This window comes from Protopterus annectens, chromosome 1.part0, assembly GCF_019279795.1.
Source record: "Protopterus annectens isolate FY-2018-M chromosome 1.part0, PAN1.0, whole genome shotgun sequence".
NCBI lineage: Eukaryota > Metazoa > Chordata > Ceratodontiformes > Protopteridae > Protopterus > Protopterus annectens.
Window position 1 is genome coordinate 1,451,747,060 of NC_056725.1, and position 16,647 is coordinate 1,451,763,706.

Sequence of the window (16,647 nt, forward strand, 5' to 3'; positions counted from 1 at the left end):
AAGGGGCCTGCCTGATAGGCCTTTGGGGTCCTGTATAGAAATGGTGCTGCACCAGGTGGGTGCGCTCTGGTTTCCCAGTGAACACATCCCCAAATTCCTGCAACACTTCTCGGATTTCTTGAACCTGTGTAGGAAATAGCTGTTGGGACATTGCTACCCCTTCCACTGAGGTGTCAGCCCGAGTCTTACTGAGGAGATCACTCACAAGATCTCTCTCAGACTCCTCCTGCAATCCACTGCAAATGCTCAGCACAAGGGCCTCCCTTTCATGGCATGGATTCATAATGTTAACATGGTACCATTTGTGCCCCTGCTGTCTGCCTAGCACTTCCACCATGTAGTAAAAATCACTCACCTTTCTTATCACCTTGTAGGGTCCCTCCCAAGCTGTCTGCAACTTGTTGTGTCTGACAAGAATGAGAACCATCACCTGCTGCCCTACAGCATACTCTCTAGCTCGAGCATTCCTGTCATACCACACCTTTTTCTGTTGTTGGGCTTCTGCCAGGTTCTCCAGGGCCAGGCCCATGAGTTCCCTGAGCCTTGTCCTGAGGTTCAGGACATATGCCACAACAGACTCCTTCTGAGACTCACACTCACCTTCCACTCATCTCAAATTAAATCTTGAGGTCCCCCCACCCTATGCCCATACAGCTACTCAAAGGGTGAAAAACCTGTGGATTCTTTGGGAACCTCTCTGTAACCAAACAACAGATCGGGCAAATATTTGTCCCACTCCCTCTTAAACTGATCTGCAAATGCCCGTAACATGGACTTGATTGTAGAGTTTAACCTCTCAACAAGACCATTAGTCTGCGGATAGAAGGGGGTGGTCTTCATGTGCTTCACCCCACAGGACTTCCACAGGCAAGCCAGCAGGTCTGACATAAAATTGGCACCTCTGTCAGACAGTATTTCCTTTGGGAAACCTACCCTGCTGAAAATCTCTAGAAAAGCATTTGCCACCTTATCTGCCTCAATGGAGGACAAAGCCACTGCCTCATGGTATTGTGTAGCATAATCTACAATCACTAGGATATACCTTTTTCCTGTGGAACTTGGGATACTCAGAGGACCCACAATATCCACAGCTACCCTCTGAAATGGCTCCTCAATCACAGGCAAAGGCATCAAAGGAGCTCTCACCTTGTCTCCTGCCTTGCCTACCTTTTGGCACTTCTCACAGGTTCTGCAGTACCCTGTTACATCTCTAGAAATTCCAGGTCAAAAGAAGTTCTGCATAATATGCCTCTTTCTCTATTTTAAGCCCATATGACCTGCAAAGGGACTATCCTGGGCTATGGCTAGAAGTGCCAGATGGTAAGCCCTAGGCACTGCCAACTGCTGTACTCTCTCACCTTCTAGCCCTCCCTCAGGGGTCCACTCTCTGTACAGTAAACCTTTGTTCCAATATACAGATTCCGCCTCCCCTTGAAAATCAGGTGCCTCCCTATCTACCTGCCTCAGGCCTTGCAATGTAGGGTCTGAGAGCTGAGCCTGTCTCAGCTCTCTCCTTGTAACCCTTCCCAGCTCCCCTTCCACAGGAAATTTGGCATCCTCTGACAGCGGTGCCTCACTGTCAGCCTGGGTACCACTACTCACCTCTACCTTTGCAGTCACTCTGTCCAAGGGACAATCATTACCCACAGGCAGCTGTGGCTCAACTTCAGTCTCAATGCTACAGAGCTTCTCCTTCCCTGAAGTAACCAGCTCAGCAGTCTTGGCTGCAAGTGTGCAGTCTGTCTGGGTCTCCCCCAGGCTACCAGACTTACAAGCTTGTCTCCAAGCCTGACTGCATGTAACTGCGCCAGCGCAGGGTACTGCACTATCAAAATAATTCCTTATCAGGAAATCTGCAGGTATATCCTCAAACATACCTACTTGCTGGCTTCAGTTCCACCCTCCCAGTCAAGGTGAACCCTAGCCAAAGGTATTTTGGAATAGGATCCCTCCTAAAGCCCTGACTGGAGTAGACCGCCCAGGCAAGTAGAGCTCCTCTGTAACCAGTGCAGGCTTTACAATGGTTATATCAGAGGCTGTGTCACTCTCTTAGCAATGGCTTCTTTGCCATTCAGTACAATAGGATATAACCTCTGGTGGTAGGTTGGTACCCTTGTTGTCCCAAGACAACCTACTGTTGGCATTTTGTCTTTCCCACTTACTGGCTCCCTCACCTTTGGTTCCCCACCTTGCCTAAGTGGACATCTGTATGCCACATGGCCCCACTGGTTGCATTCAAGACATTTAACCCTAGCTCCTGGACATGTACCTGGACTAGTGGCTTCCCCTGCTACTTGGCAGATTCTGTTGGGGCAGTCTGTGTTGCCCACCATGGGTTCCTTTAGTCCCATGAGCAGTTCTGGGATCTCTTTCCTGTGCAGGGCTGCCCTGCTTGCTAGGTATAGGTCTCCCTTCTCTCCAACTCCTCTGAAGTAGCACACTGTCTCTCAGCTAACCAGATCCTCATGTCCTCAGTCAAAGTGTTAAGGGCTTGTTCCCTTACCACAAGGTCTGCCAGCCCTTCAAAAGTGGTGACCTGACATCCACTCACCCAGCTATGAAAACAAGTGCTCAGTTCAACAACATATTCACATATATTTTCATCGGCCTTGCATCTATGCTCACAAAACGTTTTTCCTATATATTTCAGGTGTTAGCTTAAAACATTCTAACAAGTGTCTTTTCACAGCAGTATAATCAAAACAGTCAGTGTCATGCATTTTTGCTAAAGAAGTTACAGCTTTACCATGGAGTAAAGGGGTCAGGATCCATACCCAGAGTGCTTGGTCAACTTTATACTGTTTACATACCCGCTCAAACATATGAATGAAGCTATCAAAATTATTCCCCTCTTTAAACTGTGGAAGGCATTTACTGACCTTTTGTGCTTCTGGGGTCAGGTTACTCCCTTCCCCATTACCTCCATGACTCTGGTGAAGAGTCAGCATTTCCCCACTCATGCCTCCTCTGCCATTCATTTTCCTCAGCTTGTAGACTCCTAAGTTTCTCGGCTGCTTCTAGTTCCATACGCCTGGCCTCCAACTCAAGTCTCTTTAGCTCCAGCTGGATTTTTAAGTCCACTGCAGAAAGGTTGAGCTGTCTATTCTCGGATATTGTATCTCCACTGTCAGTCTGATTGTCCTCCAGGCTGCTGTTCTCTGATGCAGCTGTAACCAAAGCTGCAATCAGGTCTGCTTTAGTCAGGTTTCCATGCACCAGTCCCCTAGCTAGGCACATCTCCACCAGCTAGCTCCTTGTCAGCTTTCCATACTCTTCTGCTGACATGCTGCCTGCTCACCCTGACTAACACTAAGCTAACAAAAGAAATAAAACAATTGTGATCTGAACTCTGAGTATACACTGCGTCGCTGTTTTAGAGTACAAAACACTTTTAGAGATCACTGTACATAAGCTACAGGAATTCGCTCTACCCACACCACTACAAGCCAAATAGTATGTGAAGTAGATCCCACCACTACCAAACACTTGTGACGACCATGCCCTGGCCCAGCAATGAAGGAGCATCAATCCTCACCACTAACACCAGGGAGGTAGTCTCATAGAAGAGAGGAAAGGTTAATTAATACACACAGTAAAGTACAATCTCCCTAAAGTGCACACAGAGATCACAGTCAGTCTGGGGCTGGTTGCTCCTTTGCTCACCAGGTCCCCAATAAGACTCCTCACTGGCAAAGCTATAGGGTCTAGGTCTCAGCCTAGCTGGGCAAGCTAAAACCTTCAGTACCCACTCTGTCCAACCAGTGCTTCATGTCCCTGCCCAGGGAGCTGACACAACACACACACACTTTGAGATAAGTATTTATACAACTTCACAGACACTCCTGGGAAAGGCTGACACAGATTCTCCAGCTGTGCCCCTTTACCCAGACCATGCGGTAGTAATCCCTGCCACCTCCCAGTAATAATATCAGCTACTAAAAGGCCCTTAAAAGGGTGTCCAGTTATTACTGTGCAATATTATTATCCAATGGTAATGTGACTATTCAGTCTAGGCTTATTGGAAGGGCTTAGACAGTAAACTCTATAAATATATAATGTACTCTAAAGCATAATTTATCTCTACATAAACCAGCCACAGGTAGAAAGTTTTTAAAAAAATAGGAATAAATAATTAAAACACAAGACAAAACTATTACACCACAGATATACCTAAGAGTTCAGAGATCACACAGAAACTTAAAATAATACAGTAGGACAGGTCTGATTTCAAAGAAGAATGCCTAATTAATCTTTACCAGCTTTAACTATTCCTACAAGAAATCCCAGTGCTAGAAACTTACATGTGAGCATAAGCAGAGTGCTAAGTTAGATATCCAAGATCAAAATGCTTACAGTCTCTTGTGAGAAATAGTATTTAAACATTACTAACAAACATACCTCTAAGGCCCCTCCCAAATTACATCATGTTGACATTTAGGTTTTCCCAGGCAAACAAACTGCATTATTTAGCAATCTAACACCTGCTCAGAAACTTACAACAATACAAGACATTTCACATGTATACTTTAACAGAAACCAGAGCAATAAGGCACATTCCACATTTAAATTCTGGTCATAAACTTTAGCCTTAAAACAATGGGCATGAAACCTTCATCCAGGCTCAGTTGAGCCGAATTCTAACATGAAAGGGTCGCAATCTGCTTCACTGGGCCAGTAGAGTGCAATGTTGTCACATATTTTGCAGTTCCACATTTCACAATATTCTTTTACATTCAAGAAAACATGCCTGTACTTTACATTTATTTACAAATGCCAGAATTATATATCAAATTCTATTTGACTAGGCTGACAGCCTTTGCCCATCTCTCCCGAATCGTCACAATGACTGTGATGATTGGGAGAGATGGGCGAAGGCTGCCAGCCTTGCCAAATAGAATTTGATACATAATTCTATCAACTGTATGAATAAATGTAAAATACAGGAATGTTTTCTTGATAATAAATGTAAAATACAGGCATGTTTCTTGAGTGTAAAGAATACTGTGCAATGTGGAACTGCAAAATATGTAACAACATTGCACTCTACTGGCCCAGTGAAGCATGTTGTACCCTTTCATGTTAGAATTTGGCTCTAGGGCAGCTGGATGAAGATTTTATGCCCATTGTTTTAAGGCTAAAGTTTATGACTAGAATTTAGATGTGGAAGGTGCTTTATTGCTCTGGTTTCTGCTAGCATATACATGTGAAATATCTTGTATTTTTGTAAGTTTCTGAGGAGGTGTTAATTGCTAAATAATGCAGTTTGTGGCCTGAGAACACAGACCAGGTGTTAAGGTGCTGCAGTATGAATACTGGGAACACCTAAGTGTCAAAAATGATGTAATTTTGGGAGGGCCTTAGAGACATGTTTGTTAGTAATGTTTAAATACTATTTCTCACAAGAGACTGAAAAGCATTTTGACTTTGGACATCTAACTTACCAGCATTCTGCCTTATGCTCACATGTAAGTTTTAGCACTGTGATTTCTTGTAGGAATAGTTAAAGCTAGTAAAGATTAATTAGGTATTCTTCTTTGTAATCAGACCTGTCCTACTGTATTGTTTTAAATTTCTGTGTGATCTGTGAACTCTTATATATATCTGTGGTGTAGTAGTTTTGTCTTATGTTTTAATTATTTATTATTAAATATTTTTAAAACCTTCTACCTGTGGCTGCTTTGTGTAGAGATAAGCTCTAGAGTACATTGCATATTTATAGAGGTTATTATAACAGGCCACTCTAAAGTAATCATTGACTTTTAGTCATACTACCATTGTATTTTAATATTGCACAGTAATAATTGGACACCCTTTTAAGGGCTTTTTTGTAGCTGATATTATTAACTGGGTAGTGGCAATAATTACTACCATATAGTCTGCGTAAAGGGGCACAGTTGTAGAATCTGTGTCAGCCTTTCTCAGGAGTGTCTGTGAAGTTGTATAAATACTTATTTCAAAGTGTGTGTGTGTCGTGTCAGCTACTTGGCAGGGGCACGAAGCACTGGTTGGACAGAGAGGTTGCTGGAGGTTTTAGGTTCCCCATTTAAGCTGAGACCTCGACCCTATAGCTGTGCAAGTGGGGAGTCTTATTGGGTACCTGGTGAGCAAGGAAGCAACCATCCCCAGACTGATTATTATCTTTGTGTGCACTTAAGGGAAATTGTACTTACTGTCTGTATTAGTTATCATGTCCTCTTCTAGGAGATGACCTCCCTGGTGTTACTGGTGAGGATTAAGGCTCCTTTATTGCTGGGCCAGGGCACGGTCATCACAAGTGGTGGCAGTGGAGGGATGTACTTCACGTACTAATTGGCTTGTAGTGGTGTGGGTAGAGCGAATTCCTGTAGCTTATGTACAGTGATCTCTAAAAGTGTTTTGTACTCTAAAACAGTCATGCAGTGTATACTCAGAGTTCAGATCACAATTGTTTTATTTCTTTTATTAGCTTAGTGTTAGTCAGGCTGATCAGGCAGCATGTCAGCAGAAAAGTATGGAAAGCTGACAAGGAGCCAGCTGGCGGAGATGTGCCAGGTTAGGGGACTGGTGCATGGAAACCTGACTAAAGCAGACCTGATTGCAGTCTTGGTTACAGCTGCATCAGAAAACAGCAGCCTGGAAGACAATCAGACTGACAGTGAAGATACAATATCCTCAGAGAATAGACAGCTCAACCTTTCTGCAGTGGACTTAAAAATCCAGCTGGAGCTAAAGAGACCTGAGTTGGAGGCCAGGCGTATGGAACTAGAAGCAGCCGAGAAAATGAGGAGTCTACAAGCTGAGGAAAATGAATGGCAGAGGAGGCTTGAGAGGGAAATGCTGACTCTTCACCAGAGTCATGGAGGTAATGGGGAAGGGAGTAACTGGACCCCAGAAGCACAAAAGGTCAGTAAATTTCTTCCACAGTTTAAAGAGGGGGATAATTTTGATAGTTTCATTCATATGTTTGAGTGGGTATGTAAACAGTATGAAGTTGACCAAAGGCTCTGGGTACAGTTTCATGACACTCTTACTCCATGGTAAAGCTGTAACTTCTTTAGCAAAAATGCATGACACTGACTGTTTTGATTATACTGCTGTAAAAAGACATTTATTAGAATGTTTTAAGCTAACACCTGAAAAGAATAAGAAAAAGTTTTGTGAGCATAGATGCAAGGCAGATGAAAATGTATGTGAATATGTTGTTGAACTGAGCACTTATTTTCATAGCTGGGTGAGTGGATGTTAGGTCACCACTTTTGAAGGGCTGGCAGATCTTTTGGTAAGGGAACAAGCCCTTAGCACTTTGCCTGAGGACATGAGGATCTGCTTCACTGATAAACAGTGTGGTACTTCAGAGGAGATGAGGAAGAATGGAGACCTATACCTAGCAAGCAGAGCAGCCCTGCACAGGAAAGGGATCCCCAGTACTGCTCATGGGTCTAAAGAAACCTATGGTGGGCAGCACAGACTGCCCCAACAGAATACGTCAGTAACTGGGGAAGCCACTAGTCCAGGTACATGTCCGCCCTATGATGAAATGTTTTGAATAGAACCAGTGGGGCTATGTGGCACACAGGTGTCCATGGAGGCAAAGTGTGGAACCAAAGGTGATGGAGCCAGTAAGTGGTAAAGACAAAGTGCCAATAGTAGGTTGTCTTGAGACAACAGGGATATGGAACTACAATCCTGCAGATGTCCTGAGAGGGAAGGATTTGGATGAGGCAGTACTATGTACTTATGCAGTTACATGCAATGAGGCTAGGAGACAAGCATGTGGGTCTGCTAGCCTTGGGGACACCAAGACAGACTACATACTTGCAGCTAGGACTGCTGAGTTGGTTACTTCAGGAAGTGTGCTATGCTATAACAGTGAGACTGAATGTGAGCCACAGCTGCTTGTGGGTACTGATGTTCCCTTGGACAGGGTAACTGCAAAGGTAGAGGTGAATAGTAGTACCCAGGCTGACAGTGAGACACCGCTGTCAGAGGATGCCAGACATCCTGTGGAAGGGGAGCTGGGAAGGGTTACATGGAGATACTTGAGACAGACTCAGCTCTCAGACCCTGCATTGCAAGGCCTGAGGCAGGTAGCTAGGGTGGCATCTGATTCTCAAAGGAAGAGGAAATCTGTATACTGGAACAAAGGGCTAATGTACAGAGAGTGGATCCCTGAGGGACGGCTAGAAGGTGAGAGAGTTCAGCAGTTGGTAGTGCCTAGAGCTTACCATCTGGCGCTTCTAGCCATAGCCCATGATATTCCCTTTGCAGGTCATATGGGCATGAAACACACAAAGAGGCATAGTATGCAAAACTTCTATTGGCCTGGAATTTCCAGAGATGTAACAGGGTACTGTAGGACCTGTGAGCAGTGCCAAAAGGTAGGCAAGGCAGGAGACAAGGTGAGAGCTCCTTTGATGCCTTTGCCTGTGATTGAGAAGCCATTTCAGAGGGTAGCTATGGATATTGTGGGTCCTCTGAGTACCCCAAGTTCCACAGGGAAAAAGTATATCCTAGTGATTGTAGATTATGCTACACGATACCCTGAGGCAGTGGCTTTGTCCTCCATTGATGCAGAGAAGGTGGCAAATACTTTGCTAGAGATTTTCAGCAGGGTAGGTTTCCCAAAGAAATACTGTCTGACAGAGGTGCCAATTTTATGTCAGACCTGCTGGCTTGTCTGTGGAAGTCCTGTGGGGTAGTGCACATGAAGATCACTCCCTACCATCCCCAGACTAATAGTCTTGTTGAGAGGTTAAACTCTACAATCAAGTCCATGCTACAGGCATTTGCAGGTCAGTTTAAGAGGGAGTGGGACAAATATTTGCCCCATCTGTTGTTTGGTTACAGAGAGGTTCCCGAGGAATTCACAGGTTTTTCACCCTTTGAGTTGCTGTATAGGCATAGGGTGAGGGGAACTGTAGATGTAATTTGAGATGAGTGGGAAAGTGAGAGTGAGTCTCAGAAGGAGTCTGTTGTGGCATATGTCTTGAACCTCAGGACAAGGCTCAGGGAACTCATGGGCCTGGCCCAGTAGAACCTGGTAGAAGCCCAACAACAGAAAAAGGTGTGGTACGACAGGAATGCTCGAGCTAGAGAGTATGCTGTAGGGCAGCAGTTGATGGTTCTCATTCCTGTCAGACACAACAAGCTTCAAGCAGCTTGGGAGGGACCCTACAAGGTGGTAAGAAAGGTAAGTGGTGCTAACTACATGGTGGAAGTGCTAGGCAGATGGCAGGGGCACAAATTGTACCATGTTGACATGATGAAACCTTACCATGATAGGGAGGCCCTTGCGTTGAGCATTTGCATTGGCTTGCAGGAGGAGTCTGAGGGAGATCTGGGGACTGATCTCCTCAGTGAGGCTCAGGCTGACACCTCGGTGGAAGGGGTAGCAATATCCCAGCAGCTATCTCCTACCCAGGTTTGAGAAATCCGAGCAGTGTTGCAGGAATTTGGGGACATGTTCACTGGGAAACCAGGGTGCACCCACTTGGTGCAGCACCAGGTGGATACAGGACCCCAAAGGCCTATCAGGCAGGCCCCTTATAGGGTGCCTGAGAGAGTCAAACATTCTAATGGAGGAGGTGCAGGAAATGTTGGAACTAGGGGTGATTCAAGAGTCCAACAGTCCCTGGGCCTCACCAGTGGTGTTGGTCCCAAAAATGATGGCAGCAACAAGTTCTGTGTGGATTACAGGAAATTAAATAGTCACACAGAGGCAGATGCTAACCCCATGCTTAGGACAGATCAGGTCCTAGAGCAGCGGGGCTAAGTATCTTACAAACATTGATCTTACCAAGGGTTACTGGCAGGTGCCCTTGACTACCAGTGGTAGAGAGAAGTCAGCCTTTGTGACTCTTTTTGGCTTGTATGAGTTCACAAAGATGCCCTTTGGGGTGAAGAATGCCCCAGCAACTTTCCAGAGGCTGGTAGATCATATCTTACCAGGAGCAGGAGGGTTTGCCCTTGCTTACATGGATGATATTGCTATCTACAGCCATTCCTGGCAAGAGCACCTTCAGCATGTCAGCAAGGTGCTGGAGAGACTACAAAGGGCAGGGTTGATCATTAAGCTGAGCAAATGTCAGGTGGGTATGGCAGAGGTCTCCTACCTAGGACATAGCATGGGGAGTGGTAAGATAAGGCCAGAACCTGCCAAAGTGGAAGCTATTCAGGCATGGCTTGCACCTGTTACCAAAAAGCAGGTGAGGGTATTCTTAGGGACAGCAGGGTACTACAGAAAGTTTGTTCCTAGTTATAGTACCATAGCTGCTCCCCACACAGACCTGACAAGGAAGAACAGGCCAGATAAGGTAGTGTGGACCCCAGCATGTGAGCAGGCATTTCAGAAGCTTAAGGAAGCTTTGGGAGGACCCCCTGTATTAGCCAGTCCAGACTACAGCAAAGACTTTGTTGTGCAGGTGGATGCTTCAAACTATGCTGTACTTTGCAAGATTTCTTCAGAGGGAGAAGAGCACCCAGTGGTTTATCTCAGTCACAGGCTCCAACCCAGGGAAGAATGCTATGCAGCAGTAGAAAAGGAATGTCTAGCCATATTGTGGGCACTACAAAATCAATCAGCAAAATGCCAAGTTGATAAGATGGAGTCTGGGGTTGCAAGCATATGATATGTCAGTGCAGCACCGCAGTGGGAGTAGCAATGCCAATGCAGATGTGTTTCAAGACAGAAAATGGGGTGAGGTACACCCAGATAGACCTGACACTCTCAAGTGACATTTCTCAAGGGGCACTTGAAAAACGTGCATGAGTTCCCTGGTGGGAAGAGATGTGATGATTGGGGAGAGATGGGTGAAGGCTGCCAGCCTAGTCAAATTGAATTTGATACATAATTCTATCAACTGTAGGAATAAATGTAAAATACAGGCATGTTTTCTTGATAATAAATGTAAAATACAGGCATGTTTCGAGTGTAAAGAATACTGTGCAATGTGGAACTGCAAAATATGTGACAACATTGCACTCTACTGGCCCAGTGAAGCATGTTGTACCCTTTCATGTAGAATTCGGCCCCAGGGCAGCTTGATGAAGATTTCATGCCCATTGCTTTAAGGCTAAAGTTTATGACTAGAATTTAGATGTGGAATGTGCTTTATTGCTCCGGTTTCTGCTAGCATATACATGTGAAATGCCTTGTATTGTTGTAAGTTTCTGAGGAGGTGTTAGATTGCTAAATAATGCAGTTTGTGGCTTGAGAACTCAGACCAGGTGTTAAGATGATGCAATATGAATACTGTGAAAACCTAAGTGTCAACAATTATTTAATTCTGGGAGGGCCTTAGAGACAGGTTTTTTAGTAATGTTTAAATATTATTTCTCACAAGAGACTGAAAAGCATTTTGACTTTGGACATCTAACTTACCAGCACTCCGCCTTATGCTCACATGTAAGTTTTAGCACTGTGATTTCTTGTAGGAATACTTAAAGCTAGTAAAGATTAATTAGGTATTCTTCTTTGAAATCAGACCTGTCCTACTGTATTATTTTAAGTTTCTGTGTGATCTGTGAACTCTTAGATATCTCTGTGGTGTAGTAGCTTTGTCTTGTGTTTTAATTATTTATTATTAAATATTTTTAAAACCTTCCACCTGTGGCTGCTTTATGCAGAGATAAGCTCTTGAGTACATTGCATATTTATAGAGGTTATCGTAATAGGCCACTCTAAAGTAAGCTTTGACTGTTAGTCATGCTACCCTTGGATATTAATATTGCACAGTAATAATTGGACACCCTTTTAAGGGCCTTTTTGTAGCTGATATTATTAACTGGGTGGTGGCAGTAATTACTACTGTATAGTCTGGGTAAAGGGCACAGTTGGAGAATCAGTGTCAGCCTTTCCCAGGAGTGTCTGTGAAGGTATATAAATGCTTATTTCAAAGTGTGTGTGTGTGTGTGTGTTGTGTCAGCTACTTGGCAGGGACATAAAGCACTGGTTGGACAGAGAGGGTGCTGGAGGTTTTAGCTCGCCCAGTTAAGCTGAGACCTGGACCCTATAGCTGTGCCAGTGGGGAGTTTTATTGTAGACCTAGTGAGAATGGGAGCAACCAGCACCAGACTGACTGTGATCTCTTTGTGCACTTAAGGGAAATTGTACTTTACTGTGTGTATTAGTTATCCTTTCCTCTTCTAGGAGACAACCTCCCTGGTGTTAGTGGTGAGGATTGAGGCTCCTTGATTACTGGGCCAGGAGATGTTCATCACAATGACAAGAGAAGTAAAAGTAAATTATAGGTGCTGTTGTGTGCATTGTATAAGATGCTACACATATTTAACATCACAATGTACATAATATATCTAAATTGCATTGTGCAGTGTGAATTATTGACATCCATTACGTAACTGAATAATAGAGTTAAACAAAACACTACTTCTCATAACACATATTGTGCAATCAGCATTCCTGTGTAAGAATATTCAAGCTAGCCAATGCCAAAAGTAATTTCTGAGGTGGGACTCAAACCCCATATATGTGACTGCATATCCCCTACAGCAGTACTTCCCAGCTATAACATCTCAGCTATTCTGTGCATGCCTTTTAAGTTAGTCACTTGTGATATCAACATGCTCACAAAGAAGAAGCATGTTAACATGAAATACTGTAATGTATACCTAACCATTGTCTATATTTTCATAACCACGAGTAAAAGTTAACATTTAATTATAAATACACATATCTAGAAATCATATCCATGTGTAAAGGAAACATAAGTACATCATTGTATATATATGTTGCAATATGGAATATTCTGAAAAATCTGTGGTTAATGATGGAATATGCATTTATCCACAGTATAAAAGTAACATGCATCAGTATAATGAGTTTAACTTTCAGAGTTTGCAAGAAAACATTTGTCTCTACTTGAAACAATAAATAGGCATTAAACAAATTAACGTACAATGGTGGGATTCAAACCTACATTGTAAAATATGTAAGAAGGCATCCAATGACTCTGCATACAATGCTAACCCTACAGCTATAACACAGTGTAAGGATTACAGATCCATGCTTCTTGTACTTGCATTATGTTTACATGACTCACCTAGATTTCAGCCATGATGACCTGCATTCTTCTTGCATTCATTAAACTGATGAAAGATATAATGGATTATAAAAGACAGTTGTGAAATTTAAACTTTAGAGGTAAATAATACAGGTATTACTCAGCATTTACACATACATTAGTATTAACAGAAGTGTGTGGATAATGGAGAAATGTGTTGTCATCTGTGTCCTATCTGCTAGAGATGTCAATGCATCATAGACAATCTAGATGTGCAAATATCTGTAATGCATAAATTAGCATAACTTGCCAAACAACTGTAGCTTGTTCATGCCAGCTTTAACTTTTTCTAATCATATCAACCAGTTGGTTAATGATAATTATAGAACTATAGGTCGTATAAAAAGATTTATCAAGTCTAGGAAATCAGAAATGATGAAGTCATTGTTAGTTTCATTAGACCCAAACTTGAGTATGGAATAACAATATGGAAACCTTATAAGAAAACAAGCATGAGTAAACTGGAAAGAATACAATGGAAATATACCAAGAACATCCATGAATGTGAACAATTAAGTTATTATGAAAGACTAAAATATCTGAACTTGTGCAATGTCTCACAACTATTTAAGAAGAGATCTTATTCTGGTATATAGAGCATTTAGAGACAGCTATCTCTGGGAATATTTGGTGTTATCAAAACTTAACAGAGAATTATCAGACAGCTTATGTAGAAGATTCTGTAGGAATGGGAAGTGTATTAATTGGTTCTCTGAGACAACAGATGATGCATGGAACAGACTACCAGACATAGCCGGCGTTAGGCACTCATGGAGCCCACAGCCATGGGGAGCCCCTGGCCATCTGCCCGTGAAAGAGGGCCCCCATGAAGCAGCCATGGGTTTCTCCTTCTCCATCATTCATTCCTCCTTCCTCCACATTTTGTAGATGTTTGCATGGCTACATGATGTCACCACGTGATTGCAAACTTTTTTCCATTTTCTTTTTTTTAAAAACTTTTCTGTAAGCTGCCCTCAATCAGGTCCGCTTTAGTGAAGCAAGGGACCTGATTGACTGCAGCAGACAAGGAAGTAAGTTGTCTTTTTTTTTTTTTTTTTTAACTGGAGCGATTCTGGGACTTTTCTGCCTAACATTAATGCCTAACATTAAACCACATATTGAAACATTTGGTATAGAAGAAACTGTAAGCATTATTTCCCCAGATCTGCAATTACTTCTTCCTTTGAAGTATGTGTCACTTGACCATACATGCACTCGACAAAAACCTACATTTCACCAGTTGTGCAAACACTTCACTCTGTCAACAAAAAGAACATACACATGCATGCACACATGTATTCAGTCTGCAAGTGCAAGCAAACTCAGCAGTAGTGTAGGCTTTGGCAGTATATGCTTGGTCAGCTCACATAATAAGCAGAATAAACAGTATCAGAAATACTACAGTGTGCACATATGGAAGAAATGTAATATTAGGAAACAAAATGCTGAAGCTTGGTAAATATGTAAACCACAGCATTCTACATTTGGCCCATTGTTGCTGTCTGTGTTTTTTTATTTATTTGTATATTGTCCAAAGTGATGCAGTTTATCCCCAAAAGTTCAATGCTTGCACTAAAGGATTTCCATCAAAGCTGTGCTCATACTGTATTTCCTGTATATAGGAGACTAATATTAATGTTGTGCTGACACTTTCTGCATTTTAGGACTTGATAGTGACATTAAAAGCTCTTAATGCATTCATCAAATATATGAATAGTTTGTATTCTAGTGGAAAAAAAAACATACATGAGCAGCACTTAGGATGCAATATAATAAATCTGGGGAAGGACATTAAGATTTTTCATACTTAAATGCCATATAATTCATATTTAAATTACTCAAAAATTTCTTTTATCTAAACAGTATGCAGCTGTAACAGAAAAGGATGCTTTACTGTTTAACTAAATAACTTTAAAGAGTAATTTCAAATAAGCAACTATAAATGAAATTCATTCTACTTTTAATAAAAGTAAAATATAGCTGAGGAAGAATCACAGTTTTTGCTTTATAAATTAGTTAGAAACAAACCTGCTTATTGAAGCCAAAGGACATTTTTGATCAGGCATTTTAGTTTGAAAGACAAACTCCAGTGGTTCAGGGCCTACTAGATAAATCAGTCCAGCATGAATTGATGATGAGAATGGGTGACTTGAATACACATATGGGGACAGACAGAACAGGATATGAGGACTGCCTGGGACCACATGGGTGGAGCAACAGGAATAACGAAGGAGAGGCCATTCTAGACTTCTGTCTGGAAAATGGTTTGATAGTAGCCAACATATGGTTCAAAAAGAGGGACAATCACAAGATCATATACAAAAGTGGCCAACATGCAACTCAGGTAGACATCTCCTAATAAGAAGAAGGCACTGGGGTAGAATCAGTCATTGCAAAAGCGAAATAGTTAGCACACAGCATAAACCACTGGTTGCCACAATCAGCTGCAAGCAGTGGTCAAAGAAGGCTCTAAGGTCAACAGAGACCAGGCTGAAGACCTGGAAGTTGACTGGATAGAAGGTACAACATTTCAAGGAATTACTCAGGGCTCTAGCACCCTTAATCCGCAGTGGTGCAGAGGTAGCATTGTCGCCTCACAGCAAGAGGTTCTCCCGTTCAATTCTCAGCTGGAGCGCCTTCTGTGTGGAGTCTGCATGTCCTCCCCAAGGTTGAGTGGTGTTCGAAAGACATGCGTGAATGGGCATGCATTCGTTGAAGGTTGGGCATCAGGCAGGCACCTCAGCACCTTAAAAATCTACTGCCAATCATTAGCAGACTGGAGTTCTGCTTTGGCGACCCCTAACCGGGAAAAGCCGAAAGAAGAACAAACAACGCAGGGCATCAGGCAGGCACCTCAGCACCTTAAAAATCTACTGCCAATCATTAGCAGACTGGAGTTCTGCTTTGGCGACCCCTAACTGGGAAAAGCCGAAAGAAGAACAAACAACGCAGGGTTCTAGCACCCTAAGAAGAAGGGTGGTAGGATGCACACTTTGGGACAGATTAAGAAATGTGAACATAAGATCAGAAGCCAAAGTAGCTCCAATTCCAGAAAATATCAAAAGAACAGATTGCTGTGGTATGGGCACATGTGCAGAAAAACAAATGACAGTGTGATGAAAATGATTTGGGACAGATAGGAAGTAGTTAACAGGAAATGAGGGCATCCAGCAAAGAGTTGGATGGATTGTGTGATTGAAGATCTGTGACAATCTGGCATGAGTGTCGAAGGGAGCAGGAGTGTAATGTTGAATCGAGAGAGAAATGGTAACAGTTAACATGACACCCCGACCCCATGTAAAAAAATGTGAACAGGGAGTTGATGTTGATGTTGATGAAGAAATGAAACAATACATTTATTGAACCACATTGGCACTTCCCTACTCATGCAGCATTCCAGAGGTGGCTTTAGAGCATAATGACTGATAAGCTTGGTGCCATAGATGGAGTAGAGCAACACTTAGGGGAAGCCTGGGACAAGGGTAAGGAACAAGTAAGGATTTTAACTATGGTAAAGGAAAAAGAAGGTGATCATGAAAATTAAGCAGGCATTAACACTGAAAGGCCTTTAATGATCACTCCTATAGCG